Source organism: Cyprinus carpio, chromosome B19, assembly GCF_018340385.1.
Source record: "Cyprinus carpio isolate SPL01 chromosome B19, ASM1834038v1, whole genome shotgun sequence".
Lineage (NCBI taxonomy): Eukaryota > Metazoa > Chordata > Actinopteri > Cypriniformes > Cyprinidae > Cyprinus > Cyprinus carpio.
Window position 1 is genome coordinate 23,760,153 of NC_056615.1, and position 12,229 is coordinate 23,772,381.

The window sequence follows — 12,229 nt, forward strand, 5'->3', positions numbered from 1 at the left end:
CCGGTCTATGATAACTAGGATTGCCGGAAACCATTGGACAAGTGGTAAGTCTTAACAAAGTCTATTGAGAGTGAGACCAGGGCGCATTGGGGTGATGGGCAGAGGCTGCAGGAGTCCGGATGGGTAATTCCTTGGGGGTCTTGGATTGAGCACAGACTTGACAGGCTTTTGACATAGTTAGTGACGTCCTTGGACATTGAAGGCCCCCCAGAACGAGTTGCGTAACAGGTGTTGCGTGCGGGAGATACCTGGGTGGCCAGAGCTGACTGAGGTGTGGACCCACTGAATTACCCTGGTTCGCAGACTTTGTGGAACGTAATGGCGCCACCCAGTACCCACCGGCCGTCCACCAGGCAAGTTGGGTGTTACGGTAGTTGAGCCGAGTTTCTTGGATCTGTTCCCGTTGGATCTCCTCCATAATTCCCAGGCATTGGGCAATGATTACCAACGGAGGAAGAATGCATTCTGGGGTATGGTTGTCGATAAGAAGATCATACTGCCTGGAAAGAGCATCTGCCTTACTGTTTTTATTCCCTGGGCGATAAGTTACGGTGAATTGGAAGCATGTGAAAAAGAGGGACCAGCGAGCTTGGCGGGGGTTGAGTCGTTTTGCACCTTTAATATATTCAAGGTTCTTGTGATCAGTAATCACCTGGAACGGGTGGACTGCTCCCTCGAGCCAGTGTCTCCATTGCTCTATAGCGGCTTTCATAGACAGGAGTTCTTCCTTGTTCCCCACATCATAGTTTTGTTCAGCTGCCATTAACTTTCCTTCGAAAAGAAATGCACAGGATTACATTTACCGTTTGACCCATGCGTTGAGAGAGTTATTGCTCCAATTCCTGAGTCGAGGGCATCTACTTCAACGTGAAAGCTTGGGGTCAGGGTGTTTGTGAGGATTGAGCTGTGGTAAATTTACCTTTCAATGTGTTAAAGGCCTGGTTGCTTTCCTCACTCCCTTGAGTTTAGGCGTTTTTCCCTTGAGGGCGATGTCGGGTGCTGCCACCATGCTGTAAGTTTTCAATAAATCGTCTATAAAAGTTGGCAAACCCAGGAATCTTTGAAGTTTACTTTACGGTGATGTTTGTGGCCATTCCAGTTACTGCCTTGACCGGGCTCGTCATCCTGACACCCCTGATGGACTTACCCCTGGCTAACCCAGGAAAGATGTCCTTGCTTGACTCAACATTTCTCTGCCTTGACAGTACAGTTTGATTCTTCAGGAGCAGAGTGAGGTACGGTCTTGACATGGTTAATGTGTTCCTGTCTTCAAGAGACACTGGAGTACCAGAATGTTCCAGCAATGTAGGCAATCACATACTGATTCAGTTAAAGTTCACCGGAAGGATCTCATTTATGAAGGACTGGAAAGACTGATGGTGCGTTGGCAAGTCCATTTACGGCATGACCTGATACTCGTAGTGCCCCCCCCGTAGTGGTGAGGAAGGTCAGTCTTTCATTCGTCGCCCTCCCTTGATCCGAATCAAATTGTATGCACTTGTTAGATTCGGTTTGGTGTAATATCCTTGCATTCACGGAGCTGTTTTCCAGAGCTGAAGGCACCAATGGCAGGGGGTAGCGGAACTTTTACCATGACATGTGTTTAATCCTCTATGTTATCAATTACAGGGCCATGAGTCCTCCGTCCTTTTTCCCTCCACAAAGAAGAATCCTGCTGGCTGCCAGCTGCTGAGAAGTAGGTAAAGGTCGGATGAATCCCTGAACTCAAGAGCGTCTTCAATGTAATCCCCCATGGCTTGGGATTCAGTTCGAGACAACGGGTAAACTCGACTCGGTTGGGGGCATGGCATTGGGGAGTAAATCAATTACTACATCCCAGGGGAGGGCGGTGAGGGGTATAGTGTGTGTGGCCTTAGTTTTACTAAAGACCCCCTCTGCTAGTGTCATCATAACAACAGGGGGAATATTGACAGCCTTGGCCACTGATGGGACTTTCCACCACTGGTAGTATAGCATGGGTTGGGGAACTGATGTGAAAACAGTGGACTTTAGACAAAGGGTAGGCCCACTTTTGGTCAACTCACCGCTGATGCCAACGATATCGACTGGGGTCTGTGAAATTGGGCAGCCATGGAAAATCCTAGGATGACTTCATGCTTAGGTGAGTTTACCACGACATAGAGTGGATATGGACTCTTGGTGAAAATAATCCCACTTGCAGTTAAAGTGTCCTTTGTTTGATTCAGGTTATTCCATTTCCGATTGCCCCAGTGTCGTATGATGGCCTTAATCTTAATTATGGGTGGGTTTACATGGTTGGAACGGGTAGTGGTTGCTTCCCTGACGATAATCCTCAATGGATGAGATTTAATGCAGCTCCAGAGTCGATCATTGCCGTTTACGATATGGATATTATGACAGTTCTTCAGTTGTCAAAACTGTAAGAGGAAGTTTGAACGCATTGATTACTAGGCAATGACAAGTGTTCCCTAATTTACCATGAATGGGGTTCTGGGCTTTGTGTGAGGCATCTCTGGCAGCGATGGCCGGTTCACCACAGTAGAGACAGAGATGGAGTTGGAGTCCGCCTTGCTGGTTCGATCTCGGAGAGCTTGTTAAGGTTTACTTCCATGGGTTTCCACAAGGAACTTGTGACGGTATTGGTAGGTATGGCTTGAGTCATCGTTTGCCCTCCAACCTCCCCTCGTGTAACAGGCGGTATCTCCACTCACATTCCTTCCCTTGAGGAGTTTGGTCTCATGAAATTAATCCATCTTGATGGCGAGCGTGACAAAATCGGTAAACGATGACATTGTCTCCCTTACAAAACCAATTTGGCCTGAAGGTCAGTATTGAAGGCGCCTCTGGAACACTGCTTTCAAAGAAAACATCATTCCACACCACTCTGGGCCGCAAGGTGTGCGGGATATTCAAAAACACTTCTTGAAGTTGTTGCAGGAAATAGTCAAAAGTATTTGTCTGAATTTGCATGTCAGTATCCCAAACAGCTGCAGCCAGTCAATCGCCTTTCCAGACAACAAAGGACATCAGTTATAGAGGTTACAATCCCTGACAAACATTTTTAACCTAAGCTAGAAGACTGATCAGCTTTGGCTCGTACCTATATTATTCTTAATGAGGAACATTAAGAAGTTAGTTCGACCTGTATTCTGCTTCTTTGATTCTCTCTGGTGACGCAGTAATTACTGCGGGTGGAGAAAACAAAAGACTTTGGTGTCTGTTCCAATGATTGTAAACAGTCATTATCGTCCGTCAGGACTTAAGATATTTGAGCAGTAATGTGAAATTTAGTTTTAATAATTAAACAACAAATAATAGTGAAAATTAACAACAAAACCATGTTGTTTGTCATATAATGATCCTTTAGGTCAATCGTATTATTACCTTCATTATACTGCTGTATGTTACCGCTCTGTTTACCTCTTTTCCCTCCTCTTTCTTTGCTTTTTTACAGCTTCTGGACTGCCAGAAGAAAGTCCTCTTCATTGTTTAAATTAGCAAATCATGAGTAAGCGCTTTGCCAGTTTGAAAACGGTGGCCAATACATCACGAGGAAAAAGCAAGCACAATCCAGTGTGAAGCGAGAGTGGTCCCCCCTAGGGGTGTTCAGATATATTGCTACCACATTATATTAATAATGAATTTCCGATTGTTCAAATGGTCAGCTGTCGTCAGGGGCCACCCTCAAAAGTGGGGCCCCAGGGCAGTATGCCTGCCTTGCTTGCCCTTTTGCTCGCCTCTGATTATAATTTTGTGTTTTTATTTTGTTTCAATTTGTACAGAATTGTAAATAAAACGCAAATTATAATCTGGCCTGTTTCCTTATATTTTTTTATATTTAAGACATCCATCAATTATGGTTATGAAAAAAATGACTCGGTCGCCATACTCCCTCATTGGATGTCTTTAGAGAGAAATGGCACGGATTACATAATGAGAGAGTTTTTTTTCAATTTTCAATTTGGATTTATTTATTTTTAAAGCAGTAATTTATAGCTTTCTATATATTTGTATCATGTCTTTGAGACAAGAAGCGCTCCTGTTCAAGACTGGGAGACGGGCCAGAAAGCATTTGTTTTCTTTATTATTATAAAAGCACGTTTTTGATGAGATTTGTGAGTGCACACAAATAAAACTAGACCCTTTATCATTTAGAATGATGTATTACTCTTACCTTTATGAGCAAAAATGTCTGCGTATTTTACACTGTTAGAAAAAAAATGCAAGGGAATCGCGCTGGTGCCTCCATGTCCCTACAGAGTGTGATTCAGCTTCACCTCTCTGCACAAAACTGTTGGTGGATATGCGTCTAACAGTGCACATTTATCACGGTTTAAAATTTAATGAAACATTGTGATATGCTTGAACTGTGACTGTGATATGCTTGTGATATGCTTGTTGAACTCAAATTGTGAAAACGGGTATTAAATAAATTCAATGCACACAGTCTGAAGTAGTTAAGTCCTTTGGTTCCTTTAATTTGTGATGATTTTGGCTCACATTAACAAAACCCACCAATCTCAACAAATGAATATGGTGACATGCCATTCACCTAATCACTCAAAACACCTGCAAGGTTCCTGAGCCTTCAAAATGATCTCTCAGTTTGGTTCACTAGGCTAGACAATCATGGGGGGAGACCTGCTGACGACTGACATTTGTCCAGAAGACAATCATTTGAGACTCTTCACAAGGAGGGTAAGCCACACACATTCCTTGGCCAAAGAAGCTGGCTGTTACAGAGTGCTGTATTCCAGCATGTTAACAAAAGTTGTGTGGAAGAAAAAGATGCACAATCAACCGAGGAGAACCGCAGCCTTATGAGGATTTCAAGCAAAATCGATTCAAGAATTTGAGTGAACTTCACAAGTAAAAAAAAAAAAAAAAAAATGGTGGACTGAGGCCTGGGCTCAAGGCTCAAGAGCCACCACACACATATGTGTCAAGGAATTTGGCTACAGTTGTCCGTATTCCTCTTGTTAAGCCACTCCTGAACCACAAGACAATGTCAGAGGGCGTACTTACCTGGGCTAAGAGAACAGAAGAACTGGACCTGCCCATTGTTGTCCAAAGTTCCTCTTTTCAGATGAAGCTTTGTTTTGTATTTCCATTTTGGAAACTCAAGGTCCCTAGAGTCCTGGAGAAAGGGTGGAGAAGCTTCATAGCCCAAGTTGTTTGAAGGTCCAGTTTTAAGTTTCCACAGTCTGTGATGATTTTGGGTGTGCAATGTCATCTGCTGGTGTTGTCCATTCCATTGTGTTTTTTTTTGAAAACCAAAGTCACTGCACCCGATTTACCAAGAAATTTTGGAGCACTTCACGCTTCCCTTCTGCTGACCCAGCTTTTTGAAGATGCTGATTTCCATTTTCCAGCAGGATTTGGCACCTGCCCACACTGCCAAAAGCACCAAAAGTTGGTTAAAATGACTCATGGTTGTTTTGGTGTGCTTCACTGGCCAGCAAACTCACCAGAGCTGAACCCCATAGAGAAATATATGAGGTAGTGACAAGAGGAAAAAAACCTGCAGATGAGCTGAAGGCCACTGTCAAAGAAAACTGTGCTTCCCAGTACCACCTCAGCAGTGCCACAAACTGATCCCCTCCATGCCATGCTGAATTGAGGCAGCAATTAAAGCAAAAGGAGCCCCTACCAAGTATTGAGTACATGTACAGTAAATGAACATACTTTCCAGAAGGCCAACAATTCAATAAAAATGTTTTTTTTATTGTCTTATAAGTATTCTAATTTGTTGAGAATAGTGAATTGGTGGGTTTTTGTGTAAATGTGAGCCAAAATCATCACAATTAAAAGAACCAAGACTTAAAACTATTTTAGTCTGTGTTGGCCGGTTGAATTTATTTAATACCCAGTTCACTTTTTGATTTGAATTACTGAAATCAACTTGTCCACGACATTCTTATTTATTGAGAAGCACCTGTAGATTTTATTTTAGGCAAGCCATGAGGATTTGATCAAACATAGGCTATGATCATCTCAATGTCTTCCGCTGATCACCTTTCCATTACTTACAAACCTGAACTATTTTAATAGCTGAAATAGTAGTGTAGCTTTTTTGGGAAAGGGGGTAAAAAGACTATAGGGCCTATATTTTGAGGGCCATGTAGGGCTCTAATGCACTTCATCCGACGCCTGTTTTGTTCTCTGATTTATAGTGGCAGTCACTATAAACATATATTTAAAATGCCCAGCCTGCAAATATTTAAAGCACGAAAGTGAAACTAAGCAGCGTGGTTGCTGGAAAATCCACAATACAAACTCCAAAACACAATACATCACTTTTGCCTTTTCTATTCATCACCCATCCCCAATGTGCGCTGCACTTTGCACTTGACCTTGATTGCTTTATATTAGCCTGTTTCATATTAAACATATTTTCTTTTCAGATAAATTAAATAAATAACTAATAATAATAATATTAGAAAATCCTGAAAAAAAAACTGTAGGCTACTAATACTCCATTTTCAATCAAAATGTGGGTGGAAACCAGAAGATAAATGACAAATATTTCCAGGTTTTCCCCACAAAATTACAGTGCCCTTGAGGACAGGCAGCAGAGGCGGACTGGGACAAATTCATCAGCCCTGGGCCACTGTAGCCACAACCGGCCCACATTACCACACCAACACAGCCCCACCCAGCGGACACACGCATTCACTACTTACATTTGTGGACCCAGATGGTGAAATAATATAAGCAGTACCATATATGTACCAGAAATTGAAACATTTAATGTATGTGTCTGGCAAACAATGCTTACTACTTTTTTAAAAGAGCACATGTTTATAACAAAATACAGTAGGTTGACAACCAGAATGGGTAGATACTAGAAACCACGGGTGAAATCCAAAGCCTATTTAACCTAATGAATTAGAGTTTAGCTCAAATGGGCAACATTTGTCCCGAATGACAGAGATAAGCCCAAATTTTAATTATTCTTTAGCGTGTTTAAAAAAAAACAAATGCAGCAAACGAAAATAGGCGATTAAAAAATTACGGTTTAAAATGTGTTATTGTGGGTTAAACAAATTTACATTATATACTTAGGAATTGCAGGTACACACAGGGCCTTATCTAGGCTATGTTGTTAACTATTTTACAAGTTACGTTTCGTGTAGCTATAATTTTTTATCACGCTTTATATTTTTCCATTGCATCCGAAAATACTTTGTGCAGCACATTCACGCGCACTCGCACGCATCAAGCTGCCTCCCGTGATGCTCAGCTGTGGACGATGTCAAAATGTTTGATATAAAAGTTACCTGCTGTCACATATTATATACAAGAATTGTTCATTAAAAAAAAAAAGTCAAACTATATATTGTTCGTTTTATGCTAACATGCAATCAAGGTCTTCAGATACTATACAAGATACAAGTTCATTTAGACTATTTAACATGCACTGTGACATTTAATAACCGTTTCAACTTATAAACTTCTTAAGATTTTAAAGTCAGTTTAATACTAGTACTGAAATTCAAGTTTGAATATGGTATTTAAAAAAAAGGTTTAATTGCTTAAATTATATTTCTATGAATTAATAATATGTTATCATGACTTTTTCATCATATTTTTTACAAGCTGTATTCATTTTCCATTTCGGAATCCAAGCACACACTTTTTTTCTTTTTCAAATCTATTAATCGCTCACATAGCTCTAACAAGGTTTTATTTTATATATTATTTTTTTGAGGAACGTGCCACTGTCAGGGGAGTCACATTATCATTAGAGTTGCAGTTAACTTCAGAAATGGAAAATAAGGGCTAATTGAGGTTCTTCTTCTTTCTTTTATTCTTTCTTTTTATAATGTTTTATTCTTGAAGAAAAATAAGTATTTAGCTCTTAAGAAAATAAGGGACGATCCAAATATTTTGTAATGTACAATAATATAGGCCTATGTCCCTGTCCATTGGATTTTAAAGCATGACAACTGAAGGTCTAAGGAACATTTCTTATGATGCTTTTTTTTAAACATGGCATTTAAAGTTTTCACCTAAAATATTATTTCAACCATTATAGCCCTGTGAATAAATAAAATGCATACTTTTCAATAAAGAAACACTTAGAGTGTAGGTTTGCTTCTGGTGTTTTGGATTTGTACTTCAATATAATGAGCTCCAAGTTTAAGAATAGGCTACACTTTTTTTTTTTTTTTTTTTTTTTCAGGAAATCTCTATTTAACAGCATAGCTCAATGAAAGATGTCTTCCTCCATGTAGACTGACGTGTTTTCCCCTGCCTAAAACTGCTAAATGTTGGGTCATGATCTGTAAGTTATATTCGCTCAAACTGATTTAGAAAATCCAAACGTGGCCGGTGAAAGATGGGTCAGCCTCAAACATGCCTAACGTTCACAAAGCATCTAAGATTTTCTCAAAAAGTAATGAATAATTATCAATTGATATAGTTGTTATTATTATGGTCTTGTGAAATAACTAATATGGGCTGCGAGAAAAATAATGAATAACAAGAGTAGGGGTGCTGTGAGTGCAGGCCATGTTTCAACAAAAGTAACATTACAGCACACCATCTCCTTCACAGCCCATTGCATAATTTGGGGGGTAATTTTGGTCTCTGATTATAGTTGGGGGGTAGTTTTTGCCCGTAAAGACGTAGGCTCTTGTGGGCTGTTGTCTGAATGTAACCGCGTAAACTGAATATCCTCCTCCCCGCGCCCCGCCCGCGCGGCCCCTCCGCCGCCCCGCCGGCGCCGCCGCCCGTCCGCGCGCCGCCCGCCCCCGCCCCGCCCCCGAGCGAGCCCGCCGCCGCCGCGATCCGCCGCCGAGCGACAGCTGTCTTATGAGGGTTTTCACAAAACGCCGAGCGCTGAATTGCAGAGAACAGCCCGTTTTTAGGACATATTTGGTTTTAAAATGGACAAACTTATGAGGTTTCAAACGTGCAGAAGGTTTTCGGACCACTTTAAAACAAACTTCAAATGTTGACTTCAAATGTAACTACATGTAATAGCGCAATAAAGTTTTATTAGTTATTATAATTTAAATTCAGAGGAAGTTGCCTTAACTAAAAAAAAAAAAAAAAAAACTTGTTGCATTAGGGCTGGGCGTTAGGCCTATGGCCTAAAAAAAATCCGATTTACGATTTAAATCGATTTTTTTGCCTCCCTACTTAAAATCAATTTTCAAATGACAAATAAATTGTTCAAAACAAGTTTTAATATAATTCTTTATCATTTACCAGTCAAATGTGTAACTGAGACAAGAATTTAAAAAAAACAGTAGCTAATGTTATTACCTTAATGCTGGAAAGACCTTTATTTTTTATTATAAATTTTTTTTTTTGTCAATACTAGCCCATCATGCATCTAACCATCCACTCGGCCTTAAGAGCTGTTCAGATTAAACACTGGCAGCTCTTCCCGCAGTGAGTCAGTGTCATGGACGGAGAACAAAGAGCAAGTGTAGCAAGTGTCTAGTATATATTTCTATCTCATCTCGTTATGCCGCTGGTTAAGGTTATGTATTTATTTTTTATTTCTTATATAAATTATTTGTAAATATAGCAGACACTGTCTAACCGTGTCGTCTTGCCACCGGACGGTCTTGTTCATTTTGGTAGGGGTGAAACATCCTCTCTCACTCGGCAGCAGAGTATGTGAGAGTGGAGCAGCAAACAATTTCCCCTCCGCGCTCCAGGCATTTAATAAAATCACTCCGCTCCCACGCTCACTGATACCAGAAACACTGCTCCGCACTTGCTCCGTCGTGGATCTCAAGTTGAAATGTTTATGTTAAACGTAGCCTATACAAAATAAAATAAAAAATAAATAATAAAATAACAGGAGAGTTTTTCAAAGGTGATTAGGCTATTGCGTGCAAACTTTTTTCCTACCAAACGCCAAAACTAATAAAATTGTCAGCATTAAAAGGTATAATTGCTGCTTTCTGCTGTGCCAAATTTTGTTTGTGATGAAAATAACAGTGCATTTTCGTCAGTTATTTTATCTACAGATCGATGCATATCTTACAGATTTCAAAATCAGTTACAGATGAAGTAGCACTGTAAGATTACAGTAGGTAGACAACCAAAATGGGTAATACCGCCGCCGCAGGGCCGCGGCGTTAACTGCAAATCAGTCGCGAGTTAAAATCATTCGCGAAACTACCGCCAGGTGGCGCAAAGGGACGGATTGCGAACCGAATGTAATTGTAAAATGAAAGGAAGATGTAAAACAAACAATAACATTATAATATACATTATAAATCCTTAAAAGCCATTAAAAAATAGGATCGTCTTAGGCTACAGTCTGCTCATCAAAAAATTAAAATGCCTTTACACAAAGGTTCTTATGCATGCTATTGTTTTTAAACAGTCATTATATATATACGGATTAAAATGTTTTCATTTTGTTCATTCTTGGTTAAAAAAGTAATAATAAAATAATCTTTCAGGTTCCATTTGCAGAGCGAAATGAGAACGGTCCAGCATTTACAAATAAAGTCTATTAACTCTGTTATTATTCTTGATTTTTCAAACTGCTAACACTTTGCATTTTTTGAATTCTAAATTGAGATCGCGCTAGTGTCTCACGCGCACATATTCAGTGGAAACAGCAGTCGTTCACCGAGCCATGCGGCGCGAGCAGCGGGCCACTTTGGCATAATTTTGCTAATTATGATTCCCGTTTTTATTTTTTTTTTTTTTTGTTTTTTTTTTCGATCGATACTGAAACACGTGTGAAATCCAAAGCCTATTTTACCGAATGAATAAGAGTTTAGCTTCAAATGGGCAACATGTTTGGATTTGTCCCGAATGAGAGAGATAAGCCCAAACTTATGTATCGCTTTAAATTATTTTTAATTATTATTATTTTTGTTGTTGTTGATATAGCCTATATATTTATTATATAGCCTGCTGCAATTATATTTATCCATTAGAATTATATATTTGTAATTCTTTTTTTTTCTGTTCTGATAATTTTTTTTAAATTTAAAGGATTTGTTGTAAAGTGAAGGGAACTAAAAATGTTCTGTTGGTTACAGTTAGCCTATAGCATTATTAGGCCTGCCGTTATTATTTCTGAATGTAATAACAATGCAACTCTCCACAAATGTTAATTTATTTTTTAGCGTGTTTTCATGTATGTTTTTATCCAGCTTTATTTTTCCATTGCATCTAAAAATGACTTTGTGCATCACATTCACTTCGTGAACAAACAAATATAACTTCAGATCTGCCTCTCAGGATGCTCAGTGGACGATTTCAAAATGTTTGATATAAAGGTTGCTATCACAGTTTATACAGGAATTGTTCATTTAAAAAAAAAAATTATATTGTTAGTTTTATGCTAACATGCAATCAAGTGCTTCAGATACTATACAAGATACAAGTTCATTTAGGCTATTTAACATGCACTGTGACATTTTACCGTTTCAACTTATAAACTCCTTGAGATTTTAAAGTCTGTTTAATAGTATTGAAATTCAAGTTGAATCTAGTATAAAAAAGGTTTTAATTGCTTAAATTATTTCTATGAATTAATAAGTTAGAATGACTTTTTCATCATAAAGCCTTTTTTACGAGCTGTATTTCGTTTTCTGAAACCAAGCACCCACTTTTTTTTATTTTAAATCTATGAATCGCTCGCATATCTCGTACAACCCACAAATAAGGGCTAATAGAGGTTCTTTCTTTAATTATTTATTTATAATGTTTATTCTCGAAGAAAATAAGTATTTATTCTTTAATAAAATAAGGGACGATCCAAATATTTGTAATCTACAATAATATAGGCCTATATCTGCCTGCAGTTAAAAAGTTATATTTGTTTTGATACATCCATTTATGTAGGCTACAGTTAGCCTATTCTAAAAATAAAAATAAAAATAAATAATGTCATAAAAAAATGCCATCGGTACTGAATACATTTTACCATTATAGAATTGGGGTAGTAATTTAGGAGGTGAGAATACTGTGAAATTACAAATGGCATGGAATTTCAAAGCATAACTACTGAAGGTCTATGAAACATTTGATGCATTTTTTTAAACAATGGCACTTAAAGTTTTCAACTAAAATATTACTATTTCAACCATATAGCCTGTGAATAAATAAATAAAATGCATACTTTTCAGTGTAGGTTGCTTCTGGTGTTTGGATTTGTACTTCAATATAATGAGCTCCAAGTTTAAGAATAGCCTACACTAGTTTTTTTTTTGTTGTTTTGTTTTTTACTCTCTATTTAACAGCATTAACTTACAATGAAATA